This window comes from Danio rerio, chromosome 5 (assembly GCF_049306965.1).
Source record: "Danio rerio strain Tuebingen ecotype United States chromosome 5, GRCz12tu, whole genome shotgun sequence".
Classification (NCBI taxonomy): Eukaryota; Metazoa; Chordata; class Actinopteri; order Cypriniformes; family Danionidae; genus Danio; species Danio rerio.
The window spans coordinates 25,032,921-25,055,779 of record NC_133180.1 but is presented as its reverse complement, the minus strand read 5'-3'; the positions used below and the strand labels follow the sequence as shown (position 1 = coordinate 25,055,779).

The window sequence follows — 22,859 nt, the reverse complement described above, 5'->3', positions numbered from 1 at the left end:
ACATTTAATAAAAATACAATATTAGTTTTGGTAAAAACATGCACTTGATTTCTATATTAATTGTAAAATTATAAAATATATGTAAATGGAACAGGGCCTATGTGTCCTTTACAAATAGGCTATTATTGAGAATATTCTATATATATTTTTAAAACTTATAACTCATATAAATCTTAAATGGTTGTATGTTACAGTAGGCTATTTATTAAGAAATGAAGAAAAAAACTACTTGATAATATTAATAATATTATTATTATTATTATTATTATTATTATTATTATTATTATTATATGTAAATTCCACTTTTAAATAATAGTTCACCTATAGCTATCGTAATGAGCCACATCTGCGTTTAAAATGACATATGTTTTCAAAGTTCACTGCAAAGGGAGCGCAATTGTCACTCTGAAGATCACTAAAATTGAACTGTAAAAAATACTTTAAAGGCAAATTACATCTAAGAGATAAGACTAATGTTTTTTTTTTATCATTCCAAGTTTAAATGTTGGAAGGTTCTAAAGGAATGGGGCATGGGGGGGAACTGGAAATAGAACACAACCAGGAACTATGCTTCTAACTACAGCTCTAGAGGTGTAGTTGCATTGGTACAAGTTTGCAAAGCAGTTTGCTAATGTTCGTTGGAACGATGGATTTGGGAAACGCCAAATGAATGAACTATGTTTGTAACTATGGAATTTGCGAACTTAGTTGGCTAATGATGGTTTTCGGAAATGCACCTCAGATGTTTTTTGTCGTTCTCTAAATCTTAGGTAGAAATCTTCATTTATAAGAGGCACAGCTTCTTGCACTGGTACACATTTTCCTATCTTTTCAGACAAAACTCATAAACCTTCTTACATTCCCACACCACATGTAGGAAAGTTCCAACTTGGTAAGGACAAAAACTGCTATAGGGACTTTAGATAATTTACAGACAAAACGTTTCTTTGGTGTACTGTACAGTCGGTAAGCGAATTCGTGTACTTAATGATTTAAAGCCAATGGATTGACTTTTTTAGGCAAAGTTATCTAATCACTTTTTGCAGTGAATGAAGGGAAAATTACTTGAATCATGTAAGTTACATTTTGAAACTCTAGCCCTCAATGATTCAATGCCAAGTGTTATCAAATATTGTAAAGGTAGCAGTTTGAATCATCTCTGAAGTCAAAGAAACAGACTGCAGTACACGTGACCCTTGTGCTTTTTGTCTTTTATCTTCTCGCTCTTCCTTTGTTGTTATCCTCTGCCTGTTGTCTAATGAAAAGGCCATGTCTGAGTGCAAAGATCCTGCTCTACTCTTAGCCAGATTGAACATCTGGATCCAAAAGAAAGATATAGCGTCAGTGTCATCACAGCCTGCGATTGTATAACCAATCCATCTGCATTACAGAGCACATGTGCGAGGGAGCAGAAGTGTGCCGTTTGTGAATCAAACACACTCTCGGTTTTTGGATGATGTGTGTCTGTACGCGCACATGTGTGAGTGGTTGCAACACTCGGCAGCAATGTGCAGCAGAGTGCAACAAAGCCACTACATCACTGTAATTAGTTTTGTCATTCTCTCTCGCTCACTCACTCACCAGCTCTAATGTAATACAGAGCTCAGGCCAGGCCAGCAAGGCCATTAATGAGTCACACTGACACAGCCTGCAGGACCCCAGTGCTTTTTACTGTCTGTCCGCAGCCATGACATCAATTAATCACTCGTTAATCCTGCCCCCTACATTGGCCTTACAGAGAGCGGGCAGGGGGGCTGAGTATGAGCCCAATTTTCGACACTGAAAAAAGCAGAGCGTCTGACAGAGGTAAAATTAGAAGTTGTGCTATAATACAAAATATTAGCTATATATAGACAACACTGAAATTAAAACTCAAACATTCTGAACCATGATTGAACAAGAAATGAATGGTATATTATCTATTAATACTGGTTGTGACCCAAAGCATATGGTGCTTGAGATATATAACAAGATTAACATGAACAAACATAAAAAAAAACACTTTGCAAGTTTCTGACATTTTGTGCAAGAAAATGTATTCTCTTGAACTGGATAATGGACAAAACTCCTATAAAGTGAGGGTAATATGTACTACTGGGCTACTTAACTTGTAGATGTTTTCTTTCAGGAAAGGTGGGATCCATTTTTGTTGCATATGGGTCTAAACATAACCTCCATACTCATCAGAGGGTTGATTTAATGAGGTCAGATGCTGTGAAGGTTTGTGGTGTATGAATATGCAATATCTATAATTTTATTGACTTTTTTTTGTTTAATTTAACTATTATTTTTTACAATTTCTTTTTCTTTCCCCTTGTTCTGTTCACTTGTTTGTTGTTGTATTTGTATTGCCTGGAAATTTAATAACTACATTATATATATTAAAAAAACACTGAAATGAAAGTGTGCTATCTGTCAATCAGTCAGATGTGCATGATAATTTGCATCAGACAGCTTTATAAAAATGCCAACTTGGAGGGTTGTAATAATGCTTTGACCGCCATTCATTTTGACAAAACTGTAATAAGTACTAAAGTAGCAAGACAGTTATACTAAAAAAATTAAAATGCATTGATGATGCAAACTACTGTATATACATGTATAAATAAATGAGACAACAATATATGACAAGATTCACACAGAATATGAATGCAAAAAATTATAAATAATAATTCCTAACATTTAAATAGCACTTCACGAAATTTTTAAGGGAATCGCCTCATTCACCACTCGTCAGCAGCATCCATCTCGATGATGCGACAGCAGCCATAAACACACCAGCTGATTGGTGTAGAGGTGACAGTGATGAAGCCAATTAAGGCATGGGGATGGCTAGGAGGCCATGATGTACAGAGGCCAGTGGGCCAGGGCTAAACCCCTACTCTTTTTCGAAGGACATCCTGGGATTTTTAACGACCCCAGAGAGTCAGGAACTTGGTTTAACGTCTCATCCGAAAGACGGCGCTCACTGAGCAGTATGGAGTCCCCATCAGTATAATGGGGCATTAGGACCCACACACACTTCCAGCAGCAACCTAGCTGTCCCATTTGGTCACCCATCCAGGTACTGACAAAGTGCAGCCCTGCTTAGCTTCAGTGGGCGACCATGTGAGAGTTGCAGAGAGCTAGCTTTCGGCTAAAAAAACAAAACTATAAAATAAGTTTGATAAATGAATGATAAAAATGTATATAATAAACATAAAACAGCTAATAATTGTGCAAATAAATAAATACAATAGAAAAAAAATAAAAGTTATTATAAAACTAACTTGAAAAAACTAAATATCTTCCAAATAATACTTTAGACCCAATAATAAAAATAGTAAACCAATGTAAATGAGTATTCCTCATGCATAAATCTATACAGATGTCTTTTCCATATTATGGTGACTCTTGCACAAGGGTGGTTATATTTGTAAGTTAATAGCAACTAACAGACTAAAGAACACTGACTAACATCAAAAAGATTCATCTACTTGACTCTATATAGTATACACTACCAATAATATGTACATTAAATTTCGTCTTTAAATATTACTGTAGGGTCATGGAGCGCTTTCTTGCAAAATCATAACTGGCAGAAAGAATCCATTATGAATCATAGTAATAAGAGCTTTCCATCATGGAAGATGATAAAATTATTACATTTATTTAATGCAAGTAGATCTGTGAATATTGCATCATTTTCATTATTTATACATCATGCAGTTGAAAGTTCTTCATGAGGACAGGGTTTTATCACACTGAGCATCTACAATGGCAGGAGCGTCTTTCAGTTAAACCCTTTCTTATAAACCCTTTTTTTACTTTTCCATGTCTGGTCAGATCATTTTCAGCTGCTGAACTCTGGGAAAGTTTTCAGTCCAGTGATCCACAAGCAAAGGCATTCAACATATCAGTCCGAAACAGCACTAAAATAATAGTATAAAATAATAAAAGAGGCAGATTTCATGAAAGATGGCAGAGAGAAGAGTGACTCCAGGCCTGTTTTGTGTGAGTTATTTATTCAGGTTTGTGTTTAGCTTTAAAACACAAGCTCTGTCACATTCAATGACTGATTCTGAAGATCTCAAGCTTTCCGCTGGGTGAAAAACGAACTAAACTGAATTTCAAAACATGGCCAGATGTTTCATTTCTCAGCTGGATGAAGCAAACCAGTGTCTCGCTAGCAAAGTTTTGATGGATTTAGATTGCAGTCATTGTAAAGGTGATTGCAGTAAGACAGTAAGCATGCTGAGTCTGTTTATCCCTCCTGTTGTCTTAGAATTCTATGTACACGGTTCACACTTTGGGTCAAAAAGATCTGACTTTACTAAACCTCTTAAATAAAGCGGATACATTTTATTTAAATCTTCAAATGTATTTTCTCATGAAGAAACAACATCACCTTCATCACTTGTTTTTGACTAAAGTATTTTTGATGCTAAAAGTACCTTCATAAGTTTCAGCAAGACAGTATTCATAAAAGTGAAAGTCCGGCCCTGTTACTACTAAGGACTGCACTCTCCTCACGGTCAGTGTATATATCTAAATTCCAAGTTTACTTACCTCTCTCGTTCTCTGTGATCTCCAGTGTCTGTGTCTCTCCTTCCTAGTGTGGTTTTTCCTGGTACTTCCTCTGGTTGTTGTTGATTCCATCTATCTGTGTGCCTGGCTTCCATTACTCCTCCGATTCATCTAGTCCTCCATATCCATCTTGCAAAGCATCTCCATTAAGTTCTGTTATCACCCTGCCATTCTATTTAAATAAACTGTTATTATACTTACATCCCTGGTTCCCGTCTCCTTCTGTAACACAATTGTTGTACTCTGAAAGAAAATAGATTATAATTTTTTCATAAAAATACTAAGTTATGTATTTTGTTGTGGTCATTTTAGAAAAACTCAAACTTTAAGATAAAAAAATATATATTGTTTAAGCATTTTTGACCCATAATCCAACTGAAGCAGGGGTCTCAAACTGCCAACCCACGGGCCATTTGCCCTCTCCTCCTCCCTACAGCCCGCAACTGACAAAAAATAACAAGATTCGGCCCACCAAAACATATATTTTTGAATCACTATCATTGTTGTGCCCCCACACCTACTGGACATTTAAGGTATTGTACTATGTAAGCAGATTACTTTTGGTCTCTCTCAGCATTTGGTCGAGAGTAACGCACATGCAGATTATTTGTGGGGTTGATTTAAACATTGAAATATATGTCCGTAAGTGCTCTATTTTTACTAAAGCTATATATATTTTTTAATATTCAAGGGTCATTTGATTATTATCAGTTTTATACCACCTGTATATTGTACCTCTTCATTGCTTACACGTTACGTTGATGGTGCAAAAATATGATTTAAATGGTCTCATTAATAGAGTTTCCTAATATGTATATTAAGAATTGCAAACTGCTTTCTGCTGTCTTTTGCTGTCTGTTAATATTTTGGCTAAGCAACAATTGATTGGGATATAATAATAATTATTATGCCCATAAATAAATTGTAGCATTTTCATGGCAATTTAAACTACCCCTTCAGTATGTACATCAAGAATCAAAAAGAAAGAGCTGAATACTGATTTGATACTGAAGAATGCCTGAGTGCATCAATTACATCAGGTTTTTCTAATGCTTAAATGTAAAAACGACCCTCCTATGAATTGTCATTCACTGATATGGCCCCCTTGCCAATTTGAGTTTGAGACCTCTGAACTGAAAAAGGTATTTGCACTTTCCATGCTATGATATATGACTAACATTTTATTGATGACCATTTCAGTACATCTGTGTTGTTTCCAAACACTTTTAAAATAAGGTTTTGATCTGTTGTGTGTTGCGGTGGTGTTTAATTATAAATGGATCCATACTGTAGTAAGTGAATGCAGTCAGGTCAAGTCAGTTTTTTTTTTCATCACAACTTGACTCGTCTAAAATGTCAACAAACTCTAAGCTAAAAACAAGCTTTTTGCTGTTGTACTTTATACATGTAAATTCTGTGAATTATGAGATGATGACAAAATATGTGTTATATAAGATCAAATGTGTATGTTTATTTTCACAATAAGTATGTGATTGCAAAAAAAGGGGTTTTACTCTTTACAGTACTAATAATTGAAAATAATCTGTATTTTTTGATGAATGTTGAGGAAACTAAAATAATAGCTTTTTTTAAGGCATCTCTGTGAAAACACAGACGTAGAACAACGATTGGCATTGACTTTAACCAGAACAAACTGTTTAAACTCTGATTTTATTGTTAATTATTAGCTTCAGAAACAACACAGATAAGTAAAGAAGATGTCCTTAAAAAGTGTTGTGTGGTGTTTATTGTCGAGTGTGTACATCAGACGTTGTCCTCCTCTGAGGGGATGCAGGTGCTGGATGGACTAATGTTGTGCTAACAGGTGTTTCAGAGAGCCTGGCCATTTATGGGAAGAGCCGTCTACTGAGAAGCCTGTGTTTATCCTCTCTGTCTCTCTCTCATTCACTCCTCTCTCTCCCTCTCATGATAAATGACACACTTTCTTCAGGCTGACTTTTCACAGCGCTGGAATCTCTCAAAGCCGTTAGTCTTTGACATTTTGTTTCCTCCACCTAAAAAAAAAAATGTACTCCATTTTTTCCAGACGTCCCTTCAACCTGGTGAGGGGGTTTTAGGATGTGAGTCCATGTGACTGAATGATAGAGTATGTTTATATTGACACCAATAATCAGGTTTTAAAATGATTAAGACAATACTCTGATTAAGAGTCTACCATGTAAACAGAGATTTCTGATTATCTTAAACCTACTAAAGTCATAATTAAACTAAACAAAAATCAAATGAAGACATGTGGAGTATGCTGATTTTGGTCACATTTTTGCAATACAGACATGTAAATACAGCAATCAAACTATTACTGTTCTGTAGTACTTTTCACAAAATTTTGCTACAGCACACACACACGGCAGTTGTCAGACATTTGACAACAAACAGATGAAAGAATGGCTTCATGCAAGAGAGCATATTTTTAGTGCGAGCGGGAAACGATGACTATGCTGAGAGTTCTCACACCAGTCCTTACACCCAAAACACCAGAGGCAATATGAAATGGTGATGTAACGACATTAGTCGTTGTATGTACTATAACATCTAAAACATGATCATGAAAGAAACACTCAAAAAGAAAAGTAAAAACACCTTAATCATATTATTTTTTTATTCAGAACAAAGCAAATAGATTACTGATGTCCATGTAAACATAGTCATGGTTAAATGCTTGAGAACTCAGTGAATAAAAAAATTGTCCTTTTGCAATAGTGAAACTATTTTTGGACAGCTTTGAACAAAGTAACATAATTTGACAAGTATTTTTGTTGAATGCTTTGAAGAAGCTTTGACTACACCTTTACTTAAATATTTTTATTATACTCTAAAAAATGCTGGGTTGTTGTAACTCAACATTGGGTCAAATACTGTATGGGTTAAGCCAACCATTGGGTTAAAAATTGCAATTTAAATTAAACTGAAAAAACGTACACAACATTGTTCTTTTAAAAAAAATAAATAAATAAAATAAAATATATATATATATATATATATATATATATATATATATATATATATATATTGTTATATATTTACAAAAATATATTTATTTCACCAGGAAAACCTCTTAAAATTTGTGATCTCTTTTTTTAAGAGTGTCCTGGTTTGTCCAAATTTAACCCAATGTTGGTTTAAGACAAACAGAAATTCTTAACAGTGTATGTTCCATGTTTTAAAAAAATGGTAAAAATGTAAACTACACAGTAAAGTAAATGTGGAAAATACACTCATGTATACAAAAATGTGGGGTTGCCTTAACCAAACGCTCAAAAAAAAAAAAAAAAAAAAAAAAAAAAAACTTATTTAAAACGAGCTGCATCAACACAACTCTTAAGTTTTTAATTGTTTTATGTTCAATCCACTTAATTCCATCATGTTGTCTAAACACAAATCCATTGTGGAACCCAACATTTTTTACAATGAATGTTGGGTCAAATGAGGACAACCTGAATGTTTTGTTCATGCTCCTTGTTTTGAATAACAATAAAGTCAGCAATCTATGACATAACATAAATGAAAGTAAGCAAATTGTGCAGTGACAAAAAAAAAAAAATCTTGATCAAATAAAAAAAAATCACTTGGTCTAAACAGGCCACACTCTTATAATTTATTATAACATTAACAACTATACAGGCGACCCAGTGGCTCAGTGGTTTGTACTGTCGCCTCACAGCAAAAAGGTCACTGGTTTGAGTCCTGGATGAGTCAGTTGGCATTTCTGTGTGGAATTTGCATGTTCTCCCATGTTTGCATGGGTTTCCTCAGGTTTCTCCTACAGTCCATAGACATGCGCTATAGGTGAATTAAATAAACTAAATTAGCCAGTGTATGTGTGTAAATGAGCGTGTATAGATGTTTAAAACTGTGTAAAACATATCCTGGATAAGTTGGCGGTTCATTCCACTATGGTGACCCCTGATGAATAAAGTAACTAAGCAGAAGGAAAATAAATGAATGAACAACTAAGATATTATTTATTTAATCTGAATACAATATCAGTTGCCTTAATCAACTCACAGCTGCGACTTAGTCAACTGCAACACAAAACGTGATCTGTTTCATGTACTTCATTTCCCCTCCATGTTGTAGAGGGAAAGGCAGAGTGATACTACAAGCCACAAAAAATTTAATTATTTAAATATATGCAAATGACTCCAATTAATTTGTAAGCAACATTGACAAAGGTCGAGCTGACATTTCTAATGAGTAAAAGAGAGTGGTGCAGGGTTATGTTTGGCAAGAAATGTGTGATAATGTGCTTGTAAATGCAAAAAGAAAGTTAGAAATAAGATAAAAAATATTATGATTAGACTCAAAGAAAACTGTGAGGAAATAGATATCAAATCAATCAAATAAACTAAATGATGTCAGTTTTTTTATTGTGAATTACCTTTTTTCATCTGTTTAACTTTTCTACCGTTTTTTTTTTTACTTTTTCGTTTGTTATATGCATTGTGTGCAACTTGTCAAATTACTGTATACACAAATATGCAATTTCTAAATCTCTCATTTAAGATACTCTAACATTCAAAAGTGTGAAGTAAATATAAGATTTTAAGTTAATACTTAAAGTAAACTGTTAATTTTTTATATTAAAGGGGTGGTCCAGAGTGTATTTTTAAGGCTTGGTTGTGTTTATAAGATGCAAAGCAATGTGTGCTCATACTCTATTTGCAAAAAAAATAAATAAAAATCACCTTCTTTTTTCATATTTCTTACTTTGAATATGTTCAGCTACTCAGCTAACATGAAAACGACGGTCATATTTTCTAGTTGCTCCAAAAGGTCCACCCTCAAGAGGCTCTGATTGGTCAGCTAACATAATGTGCTGTAATACGCAGATCAGATCCACGTCGCCAGGAAAAGCTCCACGCCCCTACAAGCACGTGCATTTGCGCTGTGTAAACACTGTCAGTCAGAGTAGCTGTTCTCCATATTAGTTTGAGCCTAAATCAGACAGAAAATGAAAAGGACACATCTGAACCTCACGCCAACTCTCTAAAATAAAGTCCGACAAGTGTCCTTCACATATATTAGGGTTATAAGCACATGTAAGTAATATGAAATGTTCACATATCTTTTGCGAGTTTGTTATTTGAGATGTAGAATGCAGAAACAGCGTAAAGAGACTGCAGCGTGAAGACTGTGGGTTACAGCAGTTTGACGGAAAACATGAATTTGTAGCTAAATTGTTAACAGTTACAGTGAGTGTTTTCTGTTGTTTACATCCTTGTTCACATTCTTGCTACAACATAGTGATAATACTAGAAACTGTGCCTGCAATAGATCAATTTTACAAATAAAAATACTTACAGGTTGTGGCGCACAATCCACAGCTTCGTCTATTATGTTTGGAGCTCCTCCTTCTTTAAAGAGTTTTAGCCGAATCCAGCACTGAACTGGGAGAGATTCTGGAAGTTGTTCTTTGTCAAATGCTAGCTATATATTTTTATAGTTCTCTGGAACATAATTAGAGTTAAACTGTAAGGACTTCTCTCTTTGTGTTGTGTCCTTTGAGGGTCCAAATACAGAAACAGAACAAGCTCTGTTGAAATAGCAGCGTTTGGATGGCATTTTAGCTTTCTCTGCTATAACATTACAGTGCCTCTGACAACGCCCCTTCACTGCGCAGGTTGTATGAGTGTGGTAAATGCACGTAACCTGAAGTGTTTGTAATCTCACTAACCCAGATGTATTTTTTTGTAGGCTTTGCTAATCTAACTCTGTGTAAGTTTGAACTTTAAGCATATTATGTTCAGAGATGTTGTTTATGTTTACACAGCTACATTACACATCAACTAAAATTTAAAATATGATTTCGTAGTGGACCACCCCTTTAAGAGAATGACATAATTTTTTTTCTGAGCCAACATTTTTCATTGTTATTTCATTGTTATTTAGTTAACTGAAAAAAAAAATATTTTTATAAAAACTATTAAAATTATAAATAAAATAACCTAAAAATTATGCATAACAATAAAAATATATACTTTAAATGAATTAAACTATGAATTAAAACTATAATACTTATATTACCGTTTCATTTAAAATTTAGCATAGAGAAAACATAATAGCCTTTAACAAAACTACTGATTATATTATATATTTGCTTAAATGAAAGCAGTCTTACTGAGTCAAATGTCCTTTTTTAAAACACAAAAATTTCATACCAGCAGCAAATTTTGAACGGGAGTGAACACAGAACATGGCAGTGGATATAAACAGGATATCATCTGCTATATGAGCGCCAACTAAGCATTAATCCACAAGTTTATAACATTGAATCTTTGCAGTGTGAAGGTCACGTAGAGCTGCTCGTGCACTCATTCAGAAAGCGGGCCGGCTCATAAAAATCAGTCTTTTAAACTCTGACACCCACAAAGTCCCACCCGTCTCCAAAACACACACGCACACAAACTTTTTTTGGCCACAGGAACAGTTCTCCTGATCTGAGCGTCACACAGCTCTCCCCACTGCGGTCAGAAAAGTGTTTCCCTCTGCTGACAGGCAGGATAGATGACCTCCATTATACACAACTACAAATACATTCCAACAGCTGAAGGTGCAGTAAATTATCCCTCAGCAGAAATGGGAGGAGAGAGGGGAAGACAAAAAGAAGAAGAAAAAAAACAAGAGCCAAGGTCTAATATTTCAAGCTGGATTCCCTCCGAGAGAAGAATGGAGTCTTAAGTTTGTCTGCTCTAAAGGTTGTCTAACAATAAGAGTTATTGGCTTCTGATGACTTAAAAGAGAATCAATCACACAACCACACAGAGTCATCTGTTACTCTCTTTGTATGTATGAGATGTATGAGATATTTTTCATGAGGCTCAGAGTTCAATATGATCCTCGCTGGTTCACATTAGAATCGCCTGTTCTTCTGCTTTCAAGGCAGCATTGATAACAATAAACTAAAACAATAAAAACTCAAATCAAGAATAATCAATATATTTTTATTTAAATTTAAATTAAATAGGATAAACTCTTATTTTTTGTCTTTTTCTGTTTATTCATGCTATATGTATTTGATCAAAAATAAAACTGTAATAAAATATATACAAAAAAATATTGTGAAATATTATTTGAATGTAAAACAGTTGTTTTCCATGTGAAAATATAAATGTAGTTTATTTCTGTGATGCAAAGCTGATTATTTAGTGATCAATTTATTCTTCAGCGCAATATGATCCTTCAGAAATCACTCTAAATTAATCAACAAATTGATCACAAGGGCCAGTAATGATATTTATAATATGAATTGTGATTACAAGTTTACAATTAAAAACTCATTTAAACCTTCCTGAAAGGCTGTTTTTTTAAAGGTAAAAAAAAGTTTTGAAACATTTTTAATGAGTAGCCTGTACATTTCTTCAACTTATTTTATTTCAGCACACTGCCAAAGACATATTTCCAATTTTTTCATTCATTCATTCATTCATTTGTTCATTTTCTTTTCGGCTTAGTCCCTTTATTAATCTGGGGTCGCCACAGTGGATTGAACCACCAACTTATTTAGCACATGTTTTACGCAGCAGATGCCCTTCCAGTTGCAACCCATCTCTGGGAAACATCCATACACACTCATACAATACGGACAATTTAGCTAACCAAATTCACCTGCACCACATGTCTTTGGACTTGTGGGGGAAACCGGATCACAAGGTGGAAACCCACGCGAACGCAGGGAGAACATGCAAACTCCACATAGAAACGCCAACTGACCCAGCCGAGGCTCAAACTAGCGACCTTCTTGCTGTGAGGCGACAGTACTACCTACTGTGCCACTGCATCACCCTATTTCTCATTTGTATTTGATAAAATAACTCAACCTAAGAAAAACACAGAACTAATTTAATACTAATAATAAATGACTAAGACTTTAAAATTAAAATACCAACAGAAAATACACAAATAAAACATATACAAGGTATTATTAAAAATACAAACCTAATAAGAAAAAGTTGGGACAGTATAAAAAAATACAAATAAAAAAATAAAGTAACGATTTCTAAATTAACTTTGACTTGTATTTAATTGCAGACAATATAACAAATATTATTTAATGTTTTCCACATTTTTAATTTAATTTAATGAAAATTTGAAATTTCACATTTAAAAAAAATTGGAACAGTAAAGCATTTTCCACTTTGTGATGTTGCCATTCCTTTTGACAACACTTAAAAGACGTTTAGAGATTGAAGACACCAAGTGATGAAGTGTTTTAGGTGTAATTTTGTGCCGTTCTTCCTGCAAATAGGTCTTAAGGTGTGCAACAGTAAGGGGTCTTCGTTGTCGCAAGTTATGCTTCGAAATACACCACACATTCTCTATTGAAGACAGGTCGGGACAGCAGAAAGGCCAGTCAAGTACCTGTATTCTCTTCCTCCTCAGCCAGGACTTTGTAATGTGGCAGAATATGGTTTTGCATTGTCTTGTTGAAATATGTATGGTGTCCCTGGGAAATAACGCCACATATTGTGCTCCAAAACGTGTTGCTTGTAACAGTCTGAATGATCCTTTTCTTCTTTGGTCTGGAGCAGTCAAAAATACCTAAAATATACTGATTCATCTGACTATAGTAAACGTTTCCACAGTGTGATGGCCCATCCCAAATGCCTCCGAGCCCAGAAAAGTCTATAACACTTCTGGACACTGTAAACATAGGGCTTTTATTTGGCACAGTACAGTTTTAACTGGCATTTGTTGTTGTAACTACATATTGTGGTACTTGACAAAGGTTTTTCAAAATAGTCCTGAGCCCATGTGGTGATATCACTTATTGATGAATGAGGTCGGAGAGGTCGGAGATCACAATTGTTCAGCCTACGCTTGCGCCCTTGTCTTTTACGCACTGAAAATTCTTCAGATTGCTTAAATCTTTTAATGATGTTATGCACTGTTGAAGGTGAAATATCCAAATGTCTTTCTATCTTTCTTTGAGGAACATTATTTTTAAACATTTAAATAACTTTCTCACGTAGTTGTTGGCAAACTGGTGATCCTCTGCCTATCTTTGCTCCTAAAGGACTAAAACTTTCTTAGATGTTGCTTTTGTACCAAATTATAATTATAATCACCTGTTGACATCACCTGTTTCAAATCACACCATTATTTAACCAATTTACCTGATTACTAGCCCTAAACTGCTCCTGTCCCATCATTTTTTTGGAATGTGTTGCAGGTCTGAATGACAGGAAAGGATATATATTTACAAATGAAATGAAGTTGACCAGACAAAACATAAAATATTTTGTGTTCTTATTGTCCGCAATGAAATCCAAGTCAAAGTTAATTCAGAAATCACTACTTCTGCTTTTCTTTGCATTTTTCATACTGTCCCAACATTTTCTGATATGGTGTTATACAACACTTACTCAATTACAATGATATAACACTGCCAGAAAGCCCAGAATCAACATTTTTGCATCATTTTCTATCTAATTCAGTTTTCCTTTGTCAGCAAAAACTATTTTGGTTTTCTCTTATATTGTGGTACAGCCATTTTCCATCCTTTCTTTGTCTCTTACGCAGATTTCTGCTACTGTACATTGAAGAAGTGTGTGTGTGTGTGTGTGTGTGTGTGTGTGTGTGTGTGTGTGTGTGTGTGTGTGTGTGTGTGTGTGTGTGTGTGTGTAAATGTAAAAAAGCCTCTGTTGTGACTGGCTAACCTCCATTTCACACATTGAATAAGCGTTAATATGCTTACATGAACTATATATATATAGACACACACAACTTAAATCTGTGTGTGTGGGCAGGTTTTGCTTTGGTTTTAGGGACAATATTTTTGAAACTTTCCCCAGAAAGGCGAAACCTGAGCAAACCTTTGTGGAGAAGCATGTGTGTTTGCACATGTGCTCAGATGTGTATGAAATATGTAAAGGCTTGACCTCAGAAAGCTGGTTTCTCTGTGAAGAATAGTGAGTTGTCTGTCACACACACCCACTGAAACACTATAAATTAGCTACAGTCCCTGCAGCATCAATCTAATATAATTGCTCTGACGCCAGTCGAGACAACAGTTCTGTTTACGAGACAGTTTTTCTCTTATCTGTTCGTATTATCCTATTATTAATGGTCTGCTTCGTAAAAACACTTACATTCATTCTGAACTCTCAAACAAGTCTCCTGGAGAAATAGACAGTAAACATACACACTCAAGTGACACAGAATAGCTAAAGTGTCTGGCTTTGTCAAACTAATGTGCAGAGTGTCACAGTGCGATGTCAAACACGATCATATCAAACACACACACTTTACCCATGGGGCATTTCATCGTGGCAGCTTGACAACACAGCCACAGAAACTCAAAACACTTGCTTATCAAGAATATCACGACAAGTTTATGGGAAATGTGATGGAAGCAAAAGACAAGAATCCCTTTGATACGAAAGCTTTTGCCACTATAACCGCATTTTGGCACTTATGATGTTTTCCATAAGAAGGGATGAATGCAGATCAGAGCCTCCGAGGGAGTTTGATTGAATAAAATTTAAAAGCTCCCCACTAGATGTCAACTATTACACTCAACATTTTTTGTAAATTACACAGTATTTAACTGTAATGTGAACAGTATTTTACTTTAGGAGGGTCATGCAGTATGTTACTGTACTTTAAATTGGATTTACTGTTATATTTAACAGATTTATAATACTGTAAATACATATTCAGGAAGATAAATGGTGCCCTAAAACATTTTCTTAAAGAATTACGCTCAAATGTAGCTGTAAAAGAGGCCTCAAAACAACAAAACCACAAAACTTTAACATATTGGGTTCAGTCTTTCTTTAGACCCAAATTAATTACACTTAGGCGACGCAGTGGCGCAGTAGGTAGCGCTGTCGCCTTACAGCAAGATGGTCGCTGATTCGAGCCTCGGCTCAGTTGGCATTTCTGTGGGGAGTTTGCATGTTCTCCCTGCGTTCGCGTGGGTTTCCTCCGGGTGCTCCGGTTTCCCCCACAGTCCAAAGACTTGCGGTACAGCTGAATTGGGTTGGCTAAATTGTCCATAGTGTATGAGTGTGTGTGTGTGTGTGAATGAGTGTGTGGATGTTACCCGAGATGGGTTGCAGCTGGAAGGGCATCCACTGCGTAAAAACATGCTGGATAAGTTGGCGGTTTATTCCACTGTGGCGACTCCGGATTAAAAAAGCGACTAAGCCGACAAGAAAATAAATGAATAAATTACACTTGTTTTTATTATTTCATAACTTTGTCCACACAACATGCTTCTCACCAAAGTTTAGTCTGGCCTTTTGTTTTGTTTTTTGCTGGTTTCTCAAATCCTCTGAAAAATCCAGACAATGTATGTGGAGATCCATACCCTGGAAATGAGCAAAAACCAAATACAGATTGAGATTCTCTGCATTATACTGTCATCTCAAGCATTCCTCTGGCCTTATTTTGGGAGATCTGAATGAGTGCAATATTCTACAAACCACAGAGTTGAAAGACAGACTTCGCTTGCTATCGCTGAAAGTGCTGTTTTTTTGTGTTTCATCTGGATAACCAGCTGTCAGAAGGTCTTGGCCACTTTAGAACAGCTCGCCATCTTATGAAAGTCAAAGAAAACTATAAAGTTGTGTTACTGAATAAATAGTGTTTTTCAGAAATAAAGAAAAAACTGAAAGTTACCACCAGATACCAGATTTACCCTTGCTTAAAATTGCTTCTTGTTCAAACTACTAATGATCTAAAACAGCACTATTCACGACAATTGAATTGTTTTATGTTTAATCCACTTCAATTTGTTAACTTTTTCGATTTGTGTTGGGACAACATGAATGAATTTTGTGGAACTCAGCATTTTAACAGTGTACAGACTAACTTTGAGATTTCGGAAAGTTCAGGGAATTTTTCTGTATTGTCTTTTTCAAAGATGAACCTTCACATGACAAAACCCAGCAAGCATTTTTTTCTGTGTTTAATAGACATCTTGACTAAAAGAAGGCTAAATTTGGACTATCAGTGATTGGGCTATCAGTGAAGTAGTTTTATGGTCCAAAAATAGACTGGTCATCAAATAGACAGGAATGAATGACAGTACACGTGACGTCTGTCAAATGTGTTTATTTGATGACTATTTTTATTTTTTTTTTTGAACAAGTTTATTTGGATTGGATTGTAGATAGCTAAAATTTACCCTTGTTTTGGCCATAACAAACACTTACCCGCAACTTTATTAGGTACACTTATCCAACTGCTAGTTAACACAAATTTATAATCAGCCTCACATGGCACATGGTCACATTGGCAGCAGCGCAATGTATTTAGTCATGTAGGCATGATCAAGATGATCTGGTGTAGTTTAAACTGAGTATCAGAATAAGGACGAAAGGTGATTTAAGTGACTTTTAAAGTGGCATGGTTGTTGGTGCCAGAAGGGCTGGTCTGAGTATTTCAGAAACTGCTGATCTACTGGGATTTTCATGCACAACCATCTCTAGGGTATACAGAGAATGGTCAGAAAAAGAGAAAATATCCAGTGAGTGGCAGTTCTGTGGGCATAAATGCCTTGTTGATGCCAGAGGTCAGAGAAGAATGACCAGACTGGTTCCAGCTGAAAGAAAGACAACAGTAACTCAAATAACCACTCGTTTCAACTGAGGTATGCAGACAAGCATCTCTGAATGCACAACACGTCCAACCTTGAGGCGGATGGGCTACAGCAGCAGAAGACCACATCAGGTGCCCCTCTTGTCAGCCAAGTAAAGGAAACTGAGGCTACAATTTGCACAGGCTCACCAAAATTGGACAATAGAAGATTGGGAAAACATTGCCTGGGCTGGCGAGTCCCGATTTCTGCTGCAACATTTGAAGTCAGAATTTAGCGTCAACAACTTTAAAGCATGGATCCATCCTGCCTTGTATTAACGGTTGAGGCTGGTAGTGGTGGTGTAATGGTGTGGGGGATATTTTCTTGGCACACTTTGGGACCAATAGTAGCAATTGAGCATTATGTCAATGTCACAACCAACTTGAGTATTGTTGCTGACCATGTCCATCCCATGACCACAGCGTACCCATCTTCTGATGGCTGCTTCCAGCAGGATAATGTGCCATGTCATAACGTGCGAATCATCTCAGACTGGTTTGTTGAACATGACAAGGAGTTCACTGTACTCAAATGGCCTTCACAGTCCAAAATCTCAGATAAATTTTCCAATACCTTGTTGAATCTATGCCACGAAGGATTAAGGCAGTTCTGAAGGCAAAAGGGGGTCCAACCCAGTACTAGTAAGGTGTACCTAATAAAGGGGCTGATGAGTGTATATTAAACGCCTTTGTGGGAAAGGACAGTTCACTCAAAAATTGTCATAATTTATTTATTTAAACTCTCATCTCATTCCAAATATGTATGGCTTTCTATATTAGATGAATTGGTAAGAATTTAAGGGATGGACTATCTCTTTATATATGCAGACTACTGTTGCAGTTCTGCATGAATAACAAAAAATATTTAAAGTATCTTTATGTGAAGGGAAAGAACAATTAAAAACTTTTTTCTTTGCTCTTCTTTCATTTACTGCTCTCTCTGACTCTGGATCACAGCCCTCCGTTTCGTAGAGAAGAGGGTTGAAGACAGATTTTAATGAAACTGTCAGAGAGTGTGTGAGAGTGTGTGTGTTTGCTTCACTGCTGAGAGTGTAATTATGCCTCTTCCCTTAACAGACAGTCTGACAGACACATTCTCTCCTCCCTTCTTCTGACTTTCCTCGCTCTGTCCATCTCGCAGGACCCTTAGGCCACAAATTAACATTGCATTTGGTCTGTCATACGCCTTTGTAACGACAAACAGAGATTAAATAAAAATTACTGAAACTAACCAATGTTTTATTCTTACAGGAACACCACTACAATAAAAAACTGTCAGTCCCAATCCTACATCCGATATATATTGTTCAAAAGAGAAAGATGTTTGTGCCTGAATGAGCCATGTCAACATATAAAAGGCGACACTGGGACTTGACGCAAAGAGAAAGCAGAGAAAGAGCAGAGAAAAAGAGCCAAAAGAAGAGAGAAAGCAGAACCAATAATTAAGAAATACAGATGGGACTTTACTTGAGATGGAGGGACCATAAATCCCATCATGTCTCGCTCTCTCTCACTCACTCTATCATCAGCGCTGTAAGTTTTTAATCACACTGAAATGATTTATTTTAACGTCAGCCGTGTGTCACCGCACTTCCTTTCATTTTTCAAATTGTTTGTGTTTTTTCTCGATGATAAATTTATCTTCAGACAACCCCAATATGACTAATTAACTCTGAAATATAGGAACCAGATGTTCGGGTGAAGGAAATTTCTTCGCAGCAGCCAAAAGAACATGCCAATCTCTCTCTCTCTCTCGCTCTCTCTCTCTCTCTCGCTCGCTCTCTCTCTCTCTCTAGTTCTCTCCCCCCTACTCATTTTATGTTAAGTCAGGCTCTTTCGGCTCTAATGTGTGACCTGTCATACCGAGGTCCAGAGTAAATTTCCTGGCTATGCTGCACATCCTGCAGTTCACAGGCACTTTCCTCTTGTTTCCATCACCTCTCTTCCTCCATCGCTCATCGCCCCGTACCTAATAGTCCTCCTTTCGTCTCTCGCAGGCCACAAATTTCACAGGAGCATTTATAATTACATCTAATTCACCATCAGCTTCAAAACATTTACAATGAGCAAACACAGCCTGCGAGCAAGACAGAAATGACTGCTGCTGACCCTAAACTTTGAAGGACAAAATCGCATATATAGTGTGGTGCAATTAAACAAATGGCATGCTTCAATGTGAACATGAAGTTGAAACGAGTGTTTGAGGGCCGTGCTTTGGCCTGTGTGTGCGCCGCTGCTAAAGCAGAGCGTGATGGCGCCGGGCCCCGGAGGGACGCGCTGCTCTGACACTCTGACAGTTTGCCATGAGTGACGTGTGATCCGTACAAATTTCAGGACTAATAAATCTACCTGTCAGTGCGGGGGACTTGAAAGGGCTGAGGCCCTCGGGCTGAGCTTTAACACAACTCGTGTTGATGAAATTCTGTAGGCTGGAGAATTATAGCTGTCAGAAAAACGCCCACGTCAAATCTTGAGCTTTTGGCTCACTTTCTCTTTTTTTTTCCCTCTCTCTCTTTCCTCTTTTCCCTTGCTCTCTCGACACTCTCGCATACACCCCCCTCTCTCTCTATCACCACAGCGAACTCACCATCTCTCTCTCTTCCTCCAGGTCCATGTAGAAAATGAGACACAGACTTCTTTCATCGCTTGGTAACTATTATTACATCACTTTGACACCCTACAACCTCAGGCCTGCCAAGCTGCACCGTAGAACCGTTCCTCCTCAGCCTCCATTTTAAACACACACACACACATGCACTGGGAGTGACGTCGCTGTTATCTGCGTCGGCCATGGCTCCCGGTGGCGTGAGAGCGGGTCTTGATCTCTTTTGTTTGTAGGTGTACAGGACATGGAGGACCGCTGTCAGCAGCCGGGGTTAAACAGGGGGAAACACGCTGAAGCATCTCGCCTCGCTCTCTCTGTAAATTCTATACCAATACAGCGATAAATCACTCGCTCCCTCTTCACAGTGTTAGATTTATTCCTGTTTGTCTTTTATTTTTGGCCGTGTTTGCTTAGCGTCTCCTCTCCGTGTGCTCTGAGTGTCCGCGGGGCGATAACTCATGTTGTTTGGACACTTCTCCACTGGTGCTGTCTTTCCCGTAAACTCTATAGAGGGGGATATGAGGGCGCTTGTATTTACACTATGGAGTGAAAAGTTCAGTAGTGTGTGTGTGTGTGTGTAGTTTGCTGTATGGCTTAAATGTCAATAGCACCTTCCCTCCTGCAGTCATTTATAGGCCTGATCTTGACTCAGTGAGATCCACAGTCTGTTTCTCTCCTGGTTTAAAGTCTTTGGTATGTTAATCACAGACTTTGTGCTTAGGACATGAATGATGGGCCATTTCTGAGTTGCAGCTGAAAAACTTATATGCATTGATTTTGTACATCCATTTTTAATGTTATGCGCTGGCTAATATTATATTGTGCAATGTGCAAATACAGCATCATTAAAATGTTGTGAAAACTACAACCAAGTTAGTAGTGTTTTTGTCATATGCTATCATTTATGCATTTAGATATATTGAACATACAGTACATAACAATGTTTAGTAATGTGATTTTCCTTGTTTTAGAATAAGCTATCCAAAATTGTAAAAATATTTTTCTGTTGTGGAACCAAAATAAATCAAGCTTATTGTTACAGTAAAATCAATGTTTCAGTTTTGTTTGGACTCAAAGGACTACATCATTTATTACAAAGTGATTCACTAATCAGACTATTTTAGGCATCAGCTCAAACACTTTCAGTTATTTAGCATTTTGGAGGCATTTAGTGATTCTGAAAATGCATATCTTTTAAAACACGTATATGAAGTTGTTGAAAATGATTTGGTTAACACTTAAGACGGTAGTGAACTACACAATAAATTTACATTTGTATGTGTAGGTTGTATTCAGTTTAAAAGCATGTTTTAATTTTCAACAATAAAACTCCAGACTAAAGCGATCATGACCCCCCAATCATCCCCATCAACTGAATTGGCTGTATCACTGTCTATTCACTCCACCTATAACTGGTGTGTGGTGAGCGCACTGGCACCGCTGTCCTGTGGCTTACGTCACATAATTTAAGTGGATGCTGCACACTGGTGGTGGAGTGAGGAGCCCCCCCCCTCTCATGATTGTAAAGTGCTTTGGGTGTAGGGCCATACACAATAGACGCACTATATAAATACACATTACTTACTTGCTACTACTACTACTACTACTACTAATAATAATAATAATAATAATAATAATAGTAATAATAATAATACAGCCTTTTAGGTCATTTTTGTGGGTGTGTGTGAATGGGAATCAATCTAACAATTTTGTTTCTCTGTATGCCAAATCTTTTAAAAAAAACGAATGGAAACATTTAAAATTGTAGTTCATTGGGTTTGGGTCAAGTGAATGTATTCTGAAAATACTTTACACAAAATCATTCTCAAAAGAGACAAAAAAAAAGTACTGATTTATTATATTTTTAAACATTTTGTCAACACACTGTAAATATATATATTTTTGAAGTTGTTCAAACTATTGGGCTATGTTTGGGCTATCCAGTATGTATGGGCTATCCAGTAAATACTATTTCCTTCCTTATTCATTTATTTTCCTTCAGCTTAAGGCTTCTGTGTCAAGTGATCGTCATGACCCATGGTGCCTGCCTTGTGTATAGCTGTGCATTTATATTTCTGCGTGCTGTTTGTGTTGCTCTGTAATAACACTTTCGAATTGTTAGCTGGCAGTAAGTTATGTTATGTTCCTGTGTATCAAGTTTCTTTAGGGCTGTTTAGTTTTGTCGGAACACTTGCTTAATGTACATGTAGTGAAAACTTGCTTGTTCAGAGGTAGTAAGCAGCGGACCGTGCAACAATATTGATCATAGGGTAAACGCAAAACAAAAGTTTCCATTGACACTTGTAAACACTAGCTTAATTGGGCTCGCGGCTCAGGACTGCCCACACTTGTCACAGCTACTATAGCAACGTGTAGTTAAATTTTTTGAGAGAGACACATCAGCGAGGGCTATGTGACTACGGGAAGGCTGCGCCAGACCATACGCGTGCGATTGATGCAGAAGTATAAATCAACCTTAAGTCCCTTTAATCGTCAGGGGCCTCCACAGCGGAATGAACCACCAACTTAACCAGCATATGTTTACACAGTGGATGCCTTTCCAGCTGCAACCCAGCACTGGGAAACACCCATACACACTCGTTTACACTCATACACTGGGGAAACTTTACACAGAAATGCCAACTTGAAACAGCAATCTTCTTTATGTAAGGCGACACTGCTAACCACTGAGCTATCGTGTTTTATTATAATTCGTAATTCTTTCTACTTCAAAAAGTAATATTTACTCTCCTTACCCATCAACCAAAGAAGTATTCTGTCAGTTGTTCTGACTGCTGCAAAAAAAAAAACAATCCTGAAAATATGGCTGGATCCATCTGCTCAGCTGATCTATCCTGAAGGCTCTATCTACTGAACAAAACAAATGGTGCGGTACCAGTAAAAAAAGCTATAATTTTGGATAAATATGAGAGAGACTGAATCAGATATGTTTCAATCCTGATTTTGTACATATTGTTCTAGTATTAATGTCTTTATTTTATTTTACTTTTTGTTTTTTGGTGGATCTCGGGTTTTGTTCAAAATGTTCAATAAAAAAAGAATTTCAAAAGTAATATTTAATCAG

The 22,859-nt window shown here is 36.5% G+C and overlaps 1 long non-coding RNA gene across 1 annotated transcript in view; it reads right to left on the bottom strand.

Annotated features, from left to right (window-relative positions):
* The window catches only part of LOC141385810 (uncharacterized), a 100,653-nt gene that overhangs the window by 13,137 nt on the left and 64,657 nt on the right, over window positions 1-22,859 (bottom strand). The window contains exons 4-5 of the long non-coding RNA XR_012406849.1: window positions 4,768-4,809; window positions 4,549-4,695 (exon numbers count right to left, since the gene is read on the bottom strand). This is a non-coding gene — a long non-coding RNA (uncharacterized lncRNA). The remainder of the gene's footprint in view (window positions 1-4,548; window positions 4,696-4,767; window positions 4,810-22,859) is intronic.